At 38.9% G+C, this 20,450-nt stretch overlaps 1 pseudogene; it reads right to left on the bottom strand.

Annotated features, from left to right (window-relative positions):
• Positions 1-13,845: 13,845 nt before the first annotated feature.
• LOC120241976 lies at positions 13,846-14,798 on the bottom strand (annotated as a pseudogene).
• Between the last annotated feature and the right edge of the window lie 5,652 nt (positions 14,799-20,450).

The raw sequence follows: 20,450 nt of genomic DNA, 5'->3' as shown, positions 1-20,450 counted from the left end.
CCACCTTTTTGTTCATTTTGCTAGTTTTCCACTTGAAATCAGTTTACCTTGTGATATATAAAAGAACATACGAAATATGAAGTGAAGTAAAATGAAAAATTAACGCACATGAAAATTGAGTTCCTGCATGCCAATTTTAAGCAATAAATAAAATGAGCCACATTGTCTACTTTGGTAGAGGGATGTAGGATACATTATTTTCATTACCAGCTGCCCTTGTAAACAACCCAGTTTAGTTCAATTAGTGTGACTCACTCAAATAGGTCATTAAATCAATATTACAGGCTAACTGAACTGATGAATCAAAAAATTTTTTCATGCCTGAATGTCACCACATTATGTAAATTCTGTCAGAGTAAAACCTTGATTGACCTGAATCTAACTAACCTGAACCTTCAATTAACAGGGTTTTTTTTAAACCTGCACTTGAAGTTTAAAAGAACAAGATAAATGAAATGACAATTTCACATCAAGTATAGTGTCACTATAGCTGATAATCACAGGCTGTTCCAGTAAGTAGGCCTATTCCATGTGTTTTGAGGAACATCTGGAAGAATTCTAGTCCCACAAACAGCATCCTGTTGATAATGCCTGAACTTCTACCTTGGTTATTCATCTTTGATTGAAAAAATGGTTAAATACGGCTGTACTTGATTAGAGAATTCCATAACCTACTAAGTGAGTTACACTTTTTCAATAGAGTTTATTAGATATTTTCCAACATGAAAGTTCACTGAGAGTCCCATAACAGGTCAGTTTAGGTGAGGCAAGGTGGGTCAAAGACCAAGGACAGGACAGTATCCAAGAAGGGCACACCCCATATGGCTATCCCATGAGGTTACCCTAGGTATCTAGCAGGGAAATATGGAAAGTATTCTTGGAACTGGCAATCAAGGGAAGGCAGAAAGAAACCAAATCAAACCTTACAGTTTTCCTGAGGTCAACTCTACATTTTCTCTTTCCAAAGGGTCCTACTACAGGACTTTCTGGAATTTCTTTAAATCTTTATTTTACCAAGTATAAATTACTGCATTTCACTATAGTGAAGGGCATCTGGGAAGTAAATTTTAAATCGACATTTTCTGGGGTTCCTGGGTGGCTCAGTCAGTTAAGCGTCTGACTTCTGATCAGGTCATGATCTTACGATTTGTGAGTTTGAGCCTCACATCAGACTCACTGCTGGCAATGAAAAGCCTGCTTCAGATCCTTTGTCCCTCTCTCTCTGCCTCTCTCTCTCTCTCTCAAAAATAAATAAATAAATTGATATTTTCTTTTCCAGTGAGCTTTTGTGCATGGTAACTATAGGGAACTTCTCCCCCCCACCCCCAAACAAAAAAAACACGAGCTCTTGGAGAGAACATAGCCATAGAGCCAAGCTGCCTCTTGGCCTTCGATTCTGAAGGTTTCTTTAGACATGGGCCTCCCTTCAAACAGAACAAAATACCAAATAACATCAGTCATAGAGAAGTCAGAGACGCCGTTCATTCCGGCCAGCTCCAGTTAATTTAGAAACAATTTCTGTATCTACGGAACTATTATATTGGCCTTTAATTTTCACTACAACGATCTGAGCTTTGGCAGTACCACGTAGAGACTCCCTTGGGCATGGGGTGTGGCATATAACTCAGTAAAAATTTGTCAGACTGGAGATGTTGACTATACTTTTAACACACTAGTACCTTAGATTCAAGGTAAAAGTTTACATAGAATCCAAGTATTCTTTTTCTTTTTTAAAAAATAAGGTATGATCTCAAATGGAAAAAGTAAAAGAAGATATATTTATAGAATAAACTGTAATTATAATCAGAAAAAAACATTCAGGGGGAAGATGAGTTACTTAGGACCTGGTTTGAATAACTGTTAAGTAATCAATCAAATAACTATTGAGTATCTGTGATGTACCAGCAACTATGCTAAATAAGTGATTTGTCTATGATCTTTTCCTGTACTTCTTTGTTAGATATTCCCAGAGTAAAAGCTCTTCAGTTCTAAAGTATTTAATGTTTATTCTGAGAGCAGTGGGTTTTAGGCATGGGAATGGCATCATGAGATTCATACATTAGAAGAGATTTTTCGTTCTTTCTTTTTAAAAAGTTTTTAATGTGTATTTTAGAGAGAGAAAGAGTGAGAGAGTGAGTGAGCGTGTGACCAGGGAGGGGGCAGAGAATTTGAAGCGGGGTCCACACTGACAGCAGAGAGGCCGACATGGGACTCAGCATCACGAACCATGAGATCATGAGCTGAGCCGAAGTTAGACATTCAACCGACTGAGCCACCCAGATTTTTTTTATGCAGGAAAAGAAATACTTTCAGCTGGTAGAAATGATAACATGCAGAGTGATTCCTTCCAGAGGGAGGACAGAGTGATAGAGAGGGCAGTTGGGAATGAGATCCAAATTTGACTCGAGGTTCATGTTGATAATAGTGGCCCTCATGCTGACCACTCAAGTGTCCACTGTGTGCCAGGCATTGCTGTGTTCTAGGGAGATTCTGTGTTTCCGTGGAAAACTAGGCCTTGTTCATAGCAGACCTTCAGGGTTATCTAGCCCTGCTTGGATGCTAGCTATTTTGCAAGTCTGTAGAGTGGGGACAACTGATATTAATGCAAAATAATTCTTCTTTATAGACAATAATACTTGTCTAGAAACAAGCGAATCTATTTCTACTTCAGATGGAGGGGCATCTCTCCCCCTGTGGAAAAAGTAGTTTTGCCTCCCAGCCATACATTTATTCCAGCATTCCTGATCTATAAATGCGTCTGCTCTTGGGTTCTGGCTTTAACTGATGGTGACACATTACCAGTTTCCTCATTCCTGAGTTAAATAACATCTTTGACACATATTTATTTCTGTATTTGGGTGAGTATCACGATTTTGTCACTTTTCAGAACAATTTAAAGGTAGTGAATCTGACAAGAGTACCTTTGTCCTCATGAAACTTCAGTCTTGGGTGGGGGGCAAATAGACAATGAACCAAACAAATAAGTATGTAAGTACAGTGAAGTGTGTAGTGACAAATGCTAGGGAGGATAATGTAGCAGGGAAGTGCTATCGGGTGTGAGAGTGAGTGGGACGAGGTAGGATTGCAATTAAATAAGAGGATCCAAGAAAGGCCTCCAGGAGAACGTCCTGTATGACTAATTTAAAGCAAATCCTTGACTTTGGGCCATATCAGGGGCACACAAAATTATGTGCCTGTATATATCACAGTTATGATCCTGTAAGTTTTCCTGGCCACATGATACGTTTCTTCAAGGAGAGGAGGAGGGTTTATTGCCCCACCCGTCTTTTTGTTTCCTCTTCCCTTTTATCTTGCAGGGAATCCTACTCCAACCTCATCCTTTCTTTCTTGTCAGTATCTTATCTTCATCTAATGGAAACTGGTGCTTAACACACAATGTACCTCTTAGTAGGAAGGGCACAGTCAGTTCAGAGACAGCTTTGTGAAGCAGAGCTTGAAGTTAGGAAAATTGCAGTTTATACCAGAACAGTTTTTTTTTTTTTAATGTTTTATTTATTTCTAGGAGAGAGAGAGAGAGCGTGAGCAGGGGAGGGTCAGAGAGAGAGGGAGTCACAGACTGAAACAGGCTCCAGGCTCCGAGCTGGCAGTCAGCACAGAGCCCGACGCGGGGCTCGAACCCACGAACCGCGAGATCATGACCTAAGCGAAAGTCGGACGCTTAACCGACTAAGCCACCCAGGCGCCCCCAGAACAGTTTTTAAAAGGTTGGGAGCTTAGGGCATCTGGGTGGCTCAGTCGGTTGAGTGTCAGACTTCAGCTCAGGTCATATCTCACAGTTTGTGAGTTGGAGCCCTGCATTGAGCTCGCTGCTGTCAGCACAGAGCCTGCTTCAGATCCTTTGTCCCCCTCTGCCCCTCCCTGTTTTACGCTCTCTCAAAAATAAATTTAAACAAAACATTAAAAAAAAAAAAGGTTGGGATTTCTCCCAGAACAAACCAATCGATGGGAAAATATTTGTTGAATTTCTTTTACGTGGATGACATTGTACTTGGCAGAGAAGAGTACTTTGGAAATAAATATTTAAGCTAAATTTGACAGAAATTCAAAGAATTTGAAAACAGACCACTAGAATGATTTTACCGCCATTTCCATATTTAGGAGGATGTATGCAGCTGTTTCTTCTATGCCTGTATTTGGAGGGATAAAGGAAAACATAATAGATTGTTCTTTCAAGTGTCCCTTTCCTCAACACCATCCAGCCCCTTTTGGCCATGGTTGAGAACCACGGCTGTTAAGTTGAGCTTTTAAAAATCTTTTTTGAAAATTCAGATCCTACATCATAGTTTCAGAGCTTCAACCTACAGAACTTGTTTCGTGTAATTGCTAAACTTACCATCTGGATATCAGACACGGAATAAATTAAAAAGCCATCAATTCTATTTCCAATGTGTTCACAGGAAAATGATGGAAGGCAGTTTTCAGGAGGTATTTATCAACCAGTGATGCATCCATGTGTTCCCTGGAACCGGCACCCTCACTGTTGGAATAATCTAACACACATAGCGACTGATGGAAGTACTTGCTGTGGCGATGGGCTTGTTTTCACACTGTGTTTGTGACCCCGCCACTGCTTCATTTACACTCCACCATTTAGTTACTGTCACCATAGGCTCTGAGGAGACTGCTTTTGGGTCTTCCCCTCTGCCTTCCTACCTCTACTAGATAGCGTCAGACCACTGGAGTCAGCTGGTGTTTCAATAATCAAATCCAGGAAGATAGTCATATTGGGCTATGTTGTTCAATTTTTTCATAGGTGTTAATTTTGTCTCCCCAGCTAAATTTTAAGCTTCTGCAAATTAGGGAGGGCCAGGCTTTTGAGCATCGCTCCATTAATGTTTAGGAACAGATGCCCCTTCTCTTATGCCCATTAGTCCTTTATCTCACGGAGTCAAAACATTCTCGCGGCCGTTGGAGTGCTTGTAAAAATACCATAACTGTATTTATGGGTTCAGGAATGGAAGAAGGGGAAAAAAAAGTTTTAGGAGGAAAGACGGGTCTAAGGTTTCGAAAGTCCCATCGCGGTGCAAATGTGCAATCTGGTAGGGGTAATGCTTTTTTGTAGTTTTTTAATTTACTAAAACAAAATTTAATGGTTATTTATTTTTGAGAGACAGAGTGTAAGTGGGACAGGGGCAGAGAGAGGAGATACAGAAACCAAAGTAGGCTCTAGGCTCTGAACTGTCAGTTCAGATCCTGACTCGGGGCTTGAGCCCACCAACCTGAACCAAAATCATGAGTTCAGATCATGACCTGAACCGAAATCAGGAGTTGGACGCCTGACTGAGCCACCCAGGTGCCCCTAGTTTTTAAAGTAATCTCTATACCCCGCATGGGGCTTGAACTCATGACCCTGAGATACAGAGTCATATGATCTTCCAACTGAGCCAGCCAGCCAGCCTATGGTTTAGGGGTAATTCTTTACATCATTACTAACCATCAACATCTTTGCTCTATAAATTGACCAAGGGAATTTAATTAGAGTTCCTAACTGAGGACAAGTCACAGGAAGAACAAGTTTTAGTTTGGGTAGGGAGGCTGCTATGGAACATAAAATAGGGGAAGGGGGTAGCAGAGAGGAAACATCTCCATGCTAGGAGGCTTGGATATGCACTCAAAGAGTGTCATTAGCTCTGGGACTAGTTAGGGTGGAAGAGGAGAATCAGGCAAGGAGAGGTAAATGCAGAGGGAGAGAAAGAGAAAATTGACAACCTCCTTCACAATTTTGTCAAAGGCTAGCCCTTTGGACATCCAAAGGTTATTTTTCTGCAAACATCTTATCTCTTCTTTGTTAGTTTGTTTTAGGCTATACTGGAAATTCCCTTATCTGCTTGTTCCTTATCTGTTCTTGATTCCTTTGCTTGTTCATTGACAACAGGGCTGAGGGCAGCTTGTGAGATGCCTGGCTTCCTGGAAACTTTTCTTCTCTGCAGTCACAGAAGACATTTGCTTTACCCTGTACGCTGCTGGGCTGGGCTCTGGGGATTTACATAAAGAGATATTTGAAGCAAAAACAGGCGCTGGCGTGTTTTGGTGTTGTGTGCAGACTGAGTTGATGAGGGGGGTTAACTTCTTTTCCTGCCAAGGTCATCAGGAAGAAAGCTGTCCCCTGAGACATGCTAACATTAACCTGAGAACTAAAGATTGCGGATGCAGAGGGGGACCTTTGAGCTATAAGGCTTTCACAGTCAAACTGCACTAAATCAGAAAAATTTAAAGAGCAAGGCCACTTGAAGGGAAAAGCTCAAATTAGACATTCTTGCAGAAGGAAATGCATCTTTGTGCCTGCGGGACTAGCACAAACCCTCATATACATCGATTGTAACAAGCCAGTGTTTTTGAAGGTAGCACAGTATCAGAAAGGCCATGCACAGGCTTTGGTGCTGAAAGACTTCTGTTTGAAGCCTAGCTGCACCACTTAATAGCTGTGTAGCCTTGATCAAAGACACATAACTGCTAGTGCCTCAGGTTTTTAATCTCTCAAATAGATACCAGTGTCTGTCTACCAGGGTTTTAAGGATTAGAAATAACACAGTACTAGCACAGTGGTTTCACAAGCTAGGTGCCGAATCCATGGTAGGCAATATCAATACATTATAAGTGATATGGAAATAATCCAGGTTCTTTTCTCTGCCTGGGAGACAGGCAAGTGGATTTAGGACTGAAGAAGAGGTCTCCTAGCTCCACAGTGGTCAGTTTTCAGAGAGATAAGACACACCGCATCATGACAGAGAAACAATAAAACAAAAATGTTTCAGATAAGTGAGAACAACCCACAGAATAAACATAGTTATATTACATAATGAGAGACCTTAAATACTCCTATTTATGGGAAGTTCAACTTTGGGGCAATTACTTATAATTAGTAACATCGGTTTCTATGTAGACCATAAATATGCTAAGGAACTTGTAAATTGCTTAAATTAATTCTGTCTCTTGTTTACACTGATGAGAAGATATTGTTTGGTAGACACTTAAATGTCAGCCTTGGCCTAGCCAGGGTTGAATTAGCAAAAATTCTGAACTAATTGGTTTGTGATACATACAGGCAGGTAAAGTTCTGTTTGTTTTTCCTTTATTCAAAATTTCCTGATAAGTGGCATATTGTTCATGAAATTGAGATAGTTTTTATTTAATCTTTCATTATCAGCAAGTGGCTTATGGGCACTCCTTTTGTTGTTGTTGTTGTTGTTGTTGTTTTTTTGGCTGTTAGATTTTATTTCAAAAACATACACTGAGTAATCACCAATAGATCCTTAGGAAAACATATTCACATGCAACTTCCAATTGCACTGAGCCATATTTGAAAGATTTTTTAAGGTCAGCTTTGGCATAAGCTAACATTGTGCCATTTACCTGAGAATTATTTTAGTCTTTGATTAATGGACATATGTTTAGTATGTAATATAATTTTGTGAATGCTAAATCAAATCGTAACTTAATCCGGCTGATTTTGTGGTTTGGGAGAAAGCTTTATATATATATATATATATATATATATATAGATATCTTCCTTATCCATTCGCCTGTTGATGGACACTTGGGCTGCTTTCATAGTTTGGCTATTGTAAATAATGCTGCAATAAACATAAGGGTGCATGTATCCCTTTGAATTAGTGTTTTTGTATTTTGGGAGTAAAAGTAGTGTGATTACTGGATCATGGGGTAGTTTTATTTTTAACTTTCTGAGGAACCTCCCTACTGTTTTCCAGAGTGTCTGCACCAGTTTGCACTCCCACCAACATTGCAGAAGCGTTCCCCTTTCTCCACATCCTCGCCAACACCGGTAGTTTCTTGTGTTGTTGATTTTCGCCATTCTGACAGGTGTGAGGTGGTATTCGGTTGTAGTTTGATTTGCATTTCCCTGATGATGAGTGACATTGAGCATATTTTCATATGTCTGTTGGCCATCTGGGTGTCTTTGGAAGATGTCGATTCATATCCTCTGAACATGTGGGCACAAATATCTCTTTGAATCTCTGCTTTCATATTTATTGGGTGTGTTCCTATGAATGGAATTGCCAGATCATATGGTAATTCTATGTTTAACTTTGTGAGGAACAACCAAACTATTTTCTGCAGTGGTTGCTCTCCTCTACATTCCCACCAGCGATGCATGAGAGTTCCAATTTCTGTACATCGCTGCCAAGGCTTATTTCCCACATATTTTTTATTTTAGCCTTCCTCATGGATGTGAAGTGAAACCTCATTGTAGTTTTAATTTGCATTTCTCTAATGACTAATGATGTTGAGCATCTTTTCATTGAGTTATTGTCCATGCGTGTACTTTCTTCAGAGAAGTATCTATTTTGCCTATATTTGAATTGAGTTGTTTGGGTACATTTTTAATTGCTATTTTTGTTAAGCTCCAGTCAGCTCCAGCAATGGAGCAGAGTAAATTCTTCACAGGAAAATAAAACTAACTTAGAAAATCAGGGACAATGGGAAGAAGAACCCTCTCCAAATTGTGAAGGGTAAATCGTGTTCCCTAAGCAAAGAGGAAGAGAAGGAGAGCAAATAGGAGAACCAGAGAGCAGCGGGAAGATGGAGAGACCATAAGAAGCATTGTTCCTTTAATTAGCTGGAATAACTAGGCAGGGCGGCTCTATCGTGCTTGACGAGGTCAAGGTGAGGGTGCAAAACAACCTGATACTGAAGATTAAAAAAAAATCAGGAAGAGCCATTAAGTGCAAGTGATAATGGATACGAAGATTAGCATTCTAATCAAACACTGTTATATAGTTGAGAGTTGTGTGGTAACTTTGAGAAATGGTAAATAAACTTGCATTCTGGAATTCAGTTGTTTGACTTTTGCTCTAAAGTAGTATTTTAGGATCTAGTTGTTATTTAAGTTTATAATACGCTTTTGATATGAGCAAGGTGCAAAAGAATGTTTGTCTTTTATTTCAAACAAGTCTCAGTTTATATCTTACAGCTCAGACCTTGGGGGCTGTGGCATACAACTGCCATCTGGTGTTGGTATGTTCTCATAGCAGGGTTATGTGTTTCGTACGTTTTAAGAAAAAAACCTACTTGGGGACAGATTTTGCAAAACTAAAGTGATGAAGTAATGGTAAGATCTAAATTAATAAGGTATCATTATTTTAAAAGAAAAAGAGCTTAAGAAACAACCTTTGAGCATACCTTCTCAAGGAATTCAGAGGGATGCAGAAATTGTTCCTATTTATAGAAGAGGGGGATTTTTTTTTTTACGTGGATGTGGACAGTCTATGAATTCTGAATGAACTCATTGTCTTGGTGATTTGGTTTACACTTGAATATGCTGTAAACGTACACAGCCGAGAAAGTGATCATATAAAAAAGAAGTGCACTGGAGAGGAGATGTGGTATAAGCTCTAAATCGTGCATTTTATAGGTTCACAGTCCCTTCAAAAAAAAAAAAAAATTCCAGCATTGTTTTTCTACTGTGTGTAGTTCAATCTTTTTTTACATCACGTGAAAGTGCTTAATGCTTCCGGAAGTCATTTTACTCAGAGAAATCAGTTTGATTAATCAAGCCCCATTATGCTTTCAGGGTTAATAGACCTTCTGTTGAAAGCAGATGTCCTGGGAGCACAAATGTAGGGGGTCCACTGCAGTCACCTATAGTCAGGACCCCTGGCAGGAACAGAACACCCCATTCCCTGCTGTCTTCTCTTAGGAGTCTAGATGTGAAAAGCTTGTCTTTTTTAATTTTTTAATTTTTGAGCTTCCTTTTAATTAGCTGATCAGGGGGAACAGCAATGAAGCAGCCTGAGGGAAACCTCCAAGCTGCCCAATTGAATATCACAAGCCTAGCTCTAGCATCTAAGAAAAGCCGAAGTAATGCTCAGTGTTAAAGGGAAAAATCACATTGGGGATGACTGGAGTTAGGAAGGAATGAGTATCTTAAATGCATTCCTTACTGCTGTGGTCTGAGAAAGTTTGCTTAGGAAATTATCACTTTATAAAGAATGCCACTTCCCCCCAGGAAAAGTCTATTTTGTTGACTAACAGTGAAAGTTGTAAATGACTTTTAGATTTTCTTGTAGTTCCCTTTGTGAGCAATTAGCTGCCTCACTTCTTTGGTTCACAGCTGGGAGTTACAGGCAAAGGAGGAAGCTGAGAATGGCAAGAACAAAATATATCCAGTCATCTGCAGGAAACTGCACTTGGCATGAACCTTCACTTCATCTCGAGCAATCAGGTCTTATTAAACTTCAATAGATACTTTACTCTTTTATCCAGTTCTACATGGAGCCTCTGACATCTTTAGTGTAAGTACCGAGTAACGTGAAAAATAGGCAACAGTCTTTAAAACATGAGACTGATGTCTACTTTTGTCCTCTACCTTTCTTTCCATTTTTCCTGTGTTTCTACCCACCTGATGCGAATACTTTGCAGATGGTGCTCCCTGATAATTAGTAGTCAACAATCAAACAGACACCTTGCTATTTGTAACTTTAGCACCTCTTCACCAGAGTGTCTGGACGCCCTTCATTTTCTGTTTCTATAGCCACTATGTAAGTGTAGATCTTGTCGTGAAAATTGCAACAACTAAATGGTTTTTCTACCTTCCATTTCTGTCCCATCAAAATCAATTTTCTCAAACATTATTTTCTCTCACCCAAGTGCTTAGAATGTTTACAATTCATGTAATAGAGCAAATCCAAATTCATTGTCATGACCTTCAAAAACGGTTCTCCATATTGTTCTCACTCACAATTTCCACTGCATGTTCTCTTAGTTCCCAGTGCGGGCTTGCTGCAAACAAGCTCCACATGTTACATTGGTTTGTCGTAGTAAATTTTCATCATGAGCTTATAATGCAGGTATTTTATTCTTACTCCTACTTCACAGATGAGGAAACTGAGTTTTAAAAAATGGAAAACTTTGTCCATGGGTAGTGCAATTAATTTGTGACAAATCTGGGATTACAATCAGTACCGATTCCAGAATCAGTGCTGAATACCCAGTAGGCAGACTTTAATGCCTTCAACCAGTTTCTGAAACAGGCACATGTTTTTGTTTTTAATGTGGTTTGATGTTAAGAGGGGGCCATTACAGAAAATAACTAGAACTTTCTTAATCTTTATTCTACTATAGTTTGTTTTCAGTTTCCTCATCTTTGTTAAAGTTTTAAAAAGTGTTTATTTATTTATTTTTGAGAGAGAGAGAGAGAGAGCGTGAGAGCGCACAAGCGGGGGGATGGCAGAGAGAGAGGGAGAATCTGAAGCAGACTCTGGGCTCCAAGTTGTCAGCCCAGAGCCCTACATGGGGCTCCAACCCACAACCATGAAATCTTGACTCAAGCCAAAGTCAAGATTTGCTTAACTGACTGAGGCACCCAAGCACTACTGATTTTCCTCATCTGCTGCTATTGGGACTTAGTTGGTCTCTGAGAAAAAATTGGTGAGAAAAATGATACATTACATTTTAAAACATTGTGTTACGGAGAATTTGGAATGTATATAAAAGGTAGATAGAATAGTATAATGAACCCCTATATACCTAATAATAATAATAATATGGCCCCAGTAATAACTGATTCATCATGCTTCATCCATACCTCCATCCAGTATCCCCTCCCATAGTATACTTAAGCAAGTCTCAGCCATCATATCTCTGTAAATACTTCTGTATGTATCTCTAAAAGAATAAGACTCTTTTTTAACATGACAATTATTTCACCTAGAATATTAGTAATAATTATCCTAATAACATCAGAAAACCTGACATTGTACAAATTTCCAATTGTTTTATGTTAAATACTTTACACAATGCATATGAATTAGGCTCCAAATAAGGTCTACACATTGTGATTGGTCACTCTATCTTCTAAGTACCCCTCCATCTCTATCTTTGCAATGTGTTGAAGAAACCAGATTCTTTGTCTTGTAGAATTTCCACAGTATGGATTTTGCTGATTGGATTCCCATGGTGTAGTTTAACAAGTTTCTTTGTCCTCTGTATTTCCTATAACATGGTAATTGGAAGGGTGCCTGGGTGGCTCAGCTGGTTAAGCATCCAACCTCAGCTCAGGTCATGACCTTGCAGTCCATGGGTTCAAGCCCTGCATGTGTGCTGTCAGCATAGACCCTGCTTCAGATCCCCTGTTTTCCTCTCTCTGCCCCTCTTTACCTCTCTATCTCACAAATAAATAAACATTAAAAATTTAAAAAATGGTAATTGGATCTAGATACTTGATTGGATCTAGATTTGATTTTTTTTTTCCAGGACTTTATATGCGGTGTTATCTTCTTCCATTAGGAAGCATACAATGTCTCTATAAATATATCTATATCTACATATATTTTTACGTTTACTTTGAGAGAGAGAGAAAGAGAGCAGGAGAGAGGGAGGGACAGAGAGAGAGAGGGAGAGAGAGAGAATCTCAAGCAGGCCAACACTCATCTCAGAGCCTGATGTGGGGCTCGAACTCACAAACTGTGAGATCATGACCTGAGCCGAAGTCAGAAACTTAACCGACTAAGTCACCCAGGTGCCCCTCTTTATTGATTCTGACGAAGGCATGTAACTTAATTTGCATAGAAGACTTTTCCATCCATATTTTATGTTATGTAATTACAACATAAGTATACTGGAATACACTGGTTTGAGAGCAAACACAACCAGCTTTTTATAAGCAAATAAACTGGGGGTACAAAAATGTGTGGTTACCCATGAGTTTCAGTATGTATTGGGTATCAATTGATATGTTTTGCAATGGGAATACAAAGTTAATGAGGCAAGTTAGTTAAATAGTAGTCTATTAAAAGAGCTTCTAGCATACTGCTGTCCAATAGAACTTTCTGTGATGGGGATGTTCTATATCTGTGTTGTCCAGTATGGTAGCCACTAGCTGCATGTGGCTATTAAGGATTTGAAATGTTACTATGACTGAGGTAAAACTACAGATCTGAACTCTTGATTTAACTAATTTAAATAATTAGCTTAAATTTAATAACCTTGGACAATTTAGTTCTAAGATGCAAAATCTGCACTGGAGAAGAAATGGATCTAGAACGTGCACTCTTAATCACAACACTATACAGCTTCTTGGTGTGGTGTTTCTCAGGACTTTTTTACAATGCACCAAATATGCATTCACATTTTTTAAAGCAAATAACAAAGACCCAATCTACCAGCTTTACTTTCTTCAGCCTATGTTTAACATTATATATTTAAACAACTGTCAAAGCTAAGTTGCCAACATTCATGCACAATTTTAAAACATGCTCAATTTATATATATTGATATATAATTATATTGTACTATAATTATATATGCTATAATTAGATATATAATTATAATCATATAAATTATATATAATCACATTAAATTATATTAGTTAATAATTTATAATGGTTATTAATACAAATTAATTTATTTGTATTAATATATCAATTTATTACCAGTAATGCATTAATATGTTTCATTACTAAATACTGAAAAAAAAAAGGACATTATTTTCATGGAAGATTCATCCTGGCAATGCTAACTACGTAATAGATTGACACTACTTGCCTCACATTGCAAGCACAATGAGAAAATAGGTCCATGCTGGTATTAACCCATGAAAGAATCATGGCCACCTTGGATTACATTTAATAAAAAAAGCAAAAGGCAAAGATTTACAAAAATTTTAAAGACAAAAAATAGTCCTATGAGGTCTAAAAATATACACAGATGTCTGACAAATAGGGGCTCCTAAGAGCTGTGGTTGTAAATAGTTTAGATACATTTACACTGGAAGTCAAGTTCATTTGAAATCTTCAAAAAAAATTCTAGATAATCTTCAAATGGTGCCTATTACAGTTAGCATTTATATTCATTAGTTGTATTGAATTACTTGTTACCCAAAAATAATAGCTGCTCCTTACCATATATTGTTAAGGACTTTAACTGGCTGTCTTCAATTTCTACTCTTTCTTGACTGTTCTCAATGATTCTCTTTGTAGTAATTTTTCTGCCACCAACAATTTTAGTAAAAGTTGATATAGATTTGAAGCTGCCTATCCCCCTGTCCTCAAAGAACGTGGAAGACAATAGGTTTCCATGACCTAGTGAGTCCGAGGAAGTAAATACTGTATCAAAAGAAGAAAATGCTCCTCAAAATATAGAAATCCACTGAAGGCAGATGAAAATGACTCTCTACCTCAGCTTCTGTGGGGGATGCCTATGATTTCCCAGAAAAGTCCTCAAATGGGTCTTAAAAGAAGTTGAATACAAACTGGTCTCTTCCACCAAAAAAAAAAAAAAAAAATCCCTGAAGGCATCATGTGAGTTATGGAATGCTAAGCCAAAGTCAAATGGATTGTCAAAATGACTTCCACCTCTACCTTCACCTTTAACCCTTCTTTGCCATACTTGTCATGGAGGTCTCATTTCTTAGCACCTGATAACACCTCCTTTGCCTCAGCTACTTGTTTGAATTCTTTTTTTTTTAATGTTTTATTTATTTCTAGGAGAGAGAGAGAGAGAGACAGCGTGAGCAAGGGAGGGTCAGAGAGAGAGGGAGTCACAGACTGAAACAGGCTCCAGGCTCTGAGCTGGCAGTCAGCACAGAGCCCGACGCGGGGCTCGAACCCACAAACCGCGAGATCATAACCTAAGCGAAAGTCGGACGCTTAACCGACTAAGCCACCCAGGCGCCCCTACTTGTTTGAATTCTCTCTCTGCTTCTTGTTCTCATGAGTTTTATCTGGATGCCACTTCAATGCCAGTTTCTGGTAATGCTTTTTAATATTTTTGGCTAAGGCATATCTTTGCATACCTAAAACTTCAGAGTGGTTCATCATGTTTTTTTGTTTTTTGTTTTGTTTTGTTTTTGTTTTTTTTTGTTTTTTTGATTTTTGTTTTGTCATGTTTTAACAGGCTGTTGGAAGGAGTCCTCTTTTATAGTTGTAAGGTCATCTATGTGGGCCCCAGGACTCTGGTGCTGGCAGCCAAGTGCAGCCCGGGTCTCCCCTCTCTTTCCTTTTGCACTGCCCTGCTGGTAATGGTGGCAGCCTGATGTTTTTCAGAATTTATTCTTATGTGCACCATTACCTTTGGGCATGATATTCCTTCTAGCGGAAAATGGCACCCTTAGAATCTACAAAGCTCTTAGCCTGGTGTGGTGAGCATTCTCCGTGATGGTCTCGAGTAAACCACACCTCCTTGGCTTTTATACTTACGTGTTCCCTGCCATACGGACTCATGGGTAAGCAATAAATTGTATTGGCAGTAATACTGCCTGACTTTTTTTTTTTAAACGTTTATTTATTTTTCAGAGACAGAGAGAGCGAGCATGAGCTGGGAGGGGCAAAGAGAGAGGGAGACACAGAATCTGAAACAGGCTCCAGGCTCTGAGCTGTCAGCAAAGAGCCCAATGCTGAGCTCAAACTCACCGACCACGAGATCATGACCTGAGCCAAAGTCAGACGCTCAACCACTGAGCCACCCAGGAACCCCTAACACAATCCAGTTTGATCTACAAAGTATTTGTTCATCCACCCTGTGTGGAAAGCCCCCACCTGATGGGAATTCACTATGTTCTGAAGCCGCTTCACTCATCTTTAAACAGATCAGATTGTTAGCACGTGCATGTCAGCTTAAGTCTAGCTTTTGATCATTTTTTCATTTCAGCTCCTCTCAGGAGCCATGTTCATTTGTGTTCACCTGTGCACTGTAAAAATTTTTTAACCTTTTTAATATTTGTGTCCTGTGTATCTATAACTTTTATACACTTGAAAATTGCTGTCTTAAATGGATTTTATTGTCCCTTACTGGATGTGTTGCATCCAGAGGTAATTTGATTTATGCTATTAGCTGACAGATCCATAAAATGTACTGGTTAGGAGTATGGGCTCTGGAGTCAGAAGTCTTGGGTTCAAATCTGACAGTACCACGTATTAATGATTATGTAAAAATAGTCATTTGATCTAAGTTAGTGTTTTCTTATCTGAAAATAACTTCCTTGTACATTTGTTGTGAAAATTAAGTGACATGGGGGTGCCTGGATGGCTCAGTCGGTTAAGCACCCAACTCTTGATTTTGACTGAGGTCATGATCTCATGGTTCGTGAGATGGAATCCTACCATCCTGATAGAATGCAAGACAAACTGTCAGCGTGGAGCCTGCTTGGGATTCTCGATTTCTCCCTCTCTCTACTCCTTCCCTACTCATGCATGTGTTCACATGCTGTCTCTCAAAATAAATAAATATTAAAAAAGAGGGTGACTGGGTGGCTCAGCAGCTTAAGCATCTGACCTTGGCTCAGGTCATGATCTCATTGCTTATAAGTTCAAGCTTCACATCATGCTTTCTGTTGTCAGTGCAGAGCCCCTTTCAGATCCTCTGTCTCCTTTCTCTGACCCTCCACTATTTGCCTGTGTGCTCTCTCTCTCTCACTCTCTCAAAAGTTAATAAATATTAAAAAAAGAAAAAAAAAGAAAATTAAGTGACGTTGTGTACATAAGTAGTGCTTAACCAGAACCTTAACTATCAGATGCTTAGTAACTATTAGTGACTCATAACCATTATAGCAACGCTGTGCTTGACCAAATTAAGCATTCTTTTTCATACTGAACATTAGATAACTACCTTATATGTTTTGCTTCCTTCTCCTTGTCTGTTTGTATCACTTTTCCCTGGCTGGTTTCCCTATAAAACTTTACAATTTTTTTAACCTTACTCGCTTTGATGGTAGACAATTCAAATTTGTAAATAGCCCCATCTATACACAAAATGTTAGATGCTTTTATCAAAACCTTAGTCACAAAACCATTTGGAATCAAAGCCTGTGTTTCACTTGCAAGAGAAAAAAATGTAGCACTGCATAGACAGGTCCGTGATCTCATTTTATTGGTTATGGAGTCCAAATTCATGGCATAAAGAATTGAGATATTATTCTCTTGATTTCAACCTCGCTGTGTGACTCTTCTAGAACTCCGCTTCCTCTTATATAAAACTGGTAAAAATGTCCTATTTACCTTTCAGGGATTCTTTTAAAAATTTAAAATTAAAAAAAATTATTTTTGATAGAGACAGAGCATGAGCATGGGAGGGGCAGAGAGAGAGAGAGAGAGGGAGACACAGAATCTGAAGCAGGCTCCAGGCTCTGAGCTGCCAGCACAGAGCCCGATGGGGGCTTAACCTGGTGAACCACGAGATCATGACCTGAGCCGAAGTTGGATACTTAACTGACTGAGCCAGCCACGCACCCCCCTCTCAGGGTTTCTGTGAATATTAATGAGATGAGGTCCTTGAAGGGCAGGTATTAGGGTAGGGAAATACTTCCCCTCCACTTCTGATATTTCCTTCTAAGTGGAAGGACATCCATTACTGTAACATACCTGGCCTCTATCCCCTACTCATTCTTCACTGGAGATGGAAGAGGAATAAATCATTTGGTGATTTTGGATGTAGAAATTAAGCATGCATCTTGAAGCCCTTTCTTCTGCCTTGCCTCCTTGGGAGCAGCTGCTTACTGGGAGCATGGAGACTGCTCTCTTCTTCAGGGACTGACTGTTTTTCCAGGTCTAACCCTGCTAGGTAGTTAAGTGTATAATTAATTCTGGGATTCAGATTATGAAATCACCTTGGCTTTAGAAACATCATATTCTTGAATATGTGTCTTATGAGAAATTAAGTTAATATTTTGGTATCTAACTTTCTAGTAGATCCTATAGAGGACAATAGAATTGGCTCAAATTTGAGCAGAAAGAGGTATTTTATCTATGGGGCTGCCTCAAAGACTACAGAAGCAATGTTGTAGTCCTTTTTAAATCATTTTTATAGTTTCTAGCACTTAGCACAGTGTCTGGCACATCACATACTTAATGCCTTATGGTTGAATCCTTTTGAATAATATAACGTGATATGCAAATAAATGGTAATATTTATTATTAAGAAAAACAGCTGTGCTACCACATTTGTAGATTTCAAATTTCCAGGAGAAGCTATTACCACGACATAGTTAATGTCCCAGGAAATTTATATAACCATTGTCTTAGCCATTTGGGGCTATTATAACAAAATACCACAGACCGAGCAGCTTTTACACAATGTAATATTTTTCCTCACAATTTGGGAAGCCGGAAGTCTACGATCAGAAAGCCAGCATGGTTGAGTGAGGAACTTCTAGGTTGCAACTTCTTATATCTTCATTTGGTGGAAGTGGTGACCTAGTTTATGGGGCCTCTTTTTATAAGGGAATTAATGCCATTCATGAAGGCTTGACCCTCATGATTTAATCACCCAAAGACTTCTCATCCTAATACCATTACCTTGGGCATTAGGTTTACAAAATAAGAATTTTGGGGTATGGGGACACAAACATTCAGATCACAGCAATCATGCACTATGCTCCAGAAGTTTCATTTAGTAGAATGAAGAGCTCAGTCTTCCTGCACATATTACACATTAGAAAATTTAGGTACAAAGCAGTGATACAATTTACTTATGCTCTCACGGCAAGTTTATAGTCCTGTTTGGAATGGAACAACAATTTTAGACGTCTATGGGCTAGTCTGGGTTCTTACTATGAAATTTTGTAGAATAAGCTTCCGACTCACTAAATGTAGATGCCAGGCTTGTTTACAAGTCCATTTGTAGAATCTGAAATGGTTGGATATGTTCTGGAATGTTCAGATCACAAAGTCATTGAGGCAGTTTGGATGAAGGAAGTATTTTTATCACAATAAAAAAGAGGTGTGAAGTTTTTTATTGTTATCAGAAGAGTAATTACCAGCAGATTGCTACATTTATAGAGATAGCAATAGATGTGTGACAGCTGGGTTAATTGAACGTCTGATGGGCCCTTTTCTATATAAGAGAATTCCATGTGCATAATATGGAAAAGAAAGCAGGTGTGACCAGTCAGTTTTCAAATGAAGAGAATAACTCTCACTTGGAGAGTGCACTGATCTACTAAACTTGTTTGTATTTCTTAGGTTGCAAGATAAATTAGCAGTCGATTTTTGTTGGTTTGGTGATAAATTTTACACCAAGCAAGCACATATTAATATAAAAGTATATAGCAAAGAGTTTCCTATTTCTATCTTTTATATGAAGGCTTGGCAGAATGTACATTGATGTGAATTACTGACCCTATACCCCCATCTCAGCACCACTATGTATATGGTACTGAAGTCAGCAAGTCTGGCACTTCCACAGACATGGGCTGCCAGAATATTCACTAATTCTTGACACATGTAAGAAAGTACAGGACCGACAGGAGACAAGAAATCCAGTCACTGGCTGTGTCACTCAATAGTAAACTTGGAGTGAATTAATCGTTGATCTTTCTGGGCTTCAGTCAATTCCATGTCTCCAGAATGAAATGATGGAATTAAATGATCTCTAAGTTCCTTCTGTGGTTCTATCTCATTACAGGAGGAAAAAAAGAAGTGTTTAATCAATTTTTTAATTGTATGAGAGATATAACAAATTATTAATGGCATTAACCTGTGGTAGCAAATATGTCAGAAGCTTTCTGTAAGTATTTTTTGGCTATCTTATGTAAACTGTCGAGGATGAAAACTAGAAGAAAGTGCTTAAATCAAGTCATGAGAGTCATTTTTGTTTTTCTAAATACATGCCATCTGTTCCTATGTATGGGATTAGTTTGTGTAATTTCTATTAGCTGCAGAATGAAACGTGGCTACAAGGATTTGTTCAAGTGTGGGCAATCACTACACACACATTTCTAGTACAGTGGATCAGTAGTTCCTAAGCATTAGTCTTCTCCACAATCATCTGGAAACCTTGTAAAAGATACAAATTCTTATTGGTAAGACAGGTACTACACTTAGAGAAAACTACCATAGATTTTGAAGTGGCTGAATCCAGAGTTAGAACCCTGTCACTTATCAGCTCCACAGCCCTCTCAGACACCATTGCCAACTATTTGATTCTAACTTCTCCATGTTCCTTGCTCCCATCAGAGGCTCAAGACCCACTGATTAAGGTGGTTGCCTACTTTGTTCTCCTGTCAGCTAAAGAAAGGCCCCACAGTGAATGTTACCATCTAATTCCTTACTGCACGGTTGAAGTTATCCAATGTGTAGTCATTCTGTCTTTTCTCCGCCCGTCCCTTTTCCTGTCCAGGCATGTCTACCATACCTCTGCCCCAAATACAGTTACCCTGACTAAGAGATTCAGGGGTAAGTATTTTTTGAATTTACTCTCTTTACAACTCTTGTAGTTTCTCACTAATGAAAACAAAGTCAGATGTATAACCTCTGTGCGCAAAACTCAGAGCCAATCCTATAGTTCGTTCCAACTGTCTCAGAACACCCCAATATTTTCCTGTATTCCACCTATTGTGTGTGAGTCATGAGATCAAGGGGGGCTGCTCAGAGGAAGCTGTATTTGGCTGGAGTTTGAAGAAAGGGGCAGGATGTCTGCAGAGATGGAGAGAAAGGGCATCTAGAGAAAGGCAATAATATAAGCAAATGTATAAGAGA

The sequence above is a fragment of the Hyaena hyaena genome, unplaced genomic scaffold (genome assembly GCF_003009895.1).
Source record: "Hyaena hyaena isolate Hyena2069 unplaced genomic scaffold, ASM300989v1 scaffold_297, whole genome shotgun sequence".
NCBI lineage: Eukaryota > Metazoa > Chordata > Mammalia > Carnivora > Hyaenidae > Hyaena > Hyaena hyaena.
The sequence above is the reverse complement of the archived record's forward strand: the minus strand, read 5'-3'. Positions and strand labels throughout refer to the sequence as shown.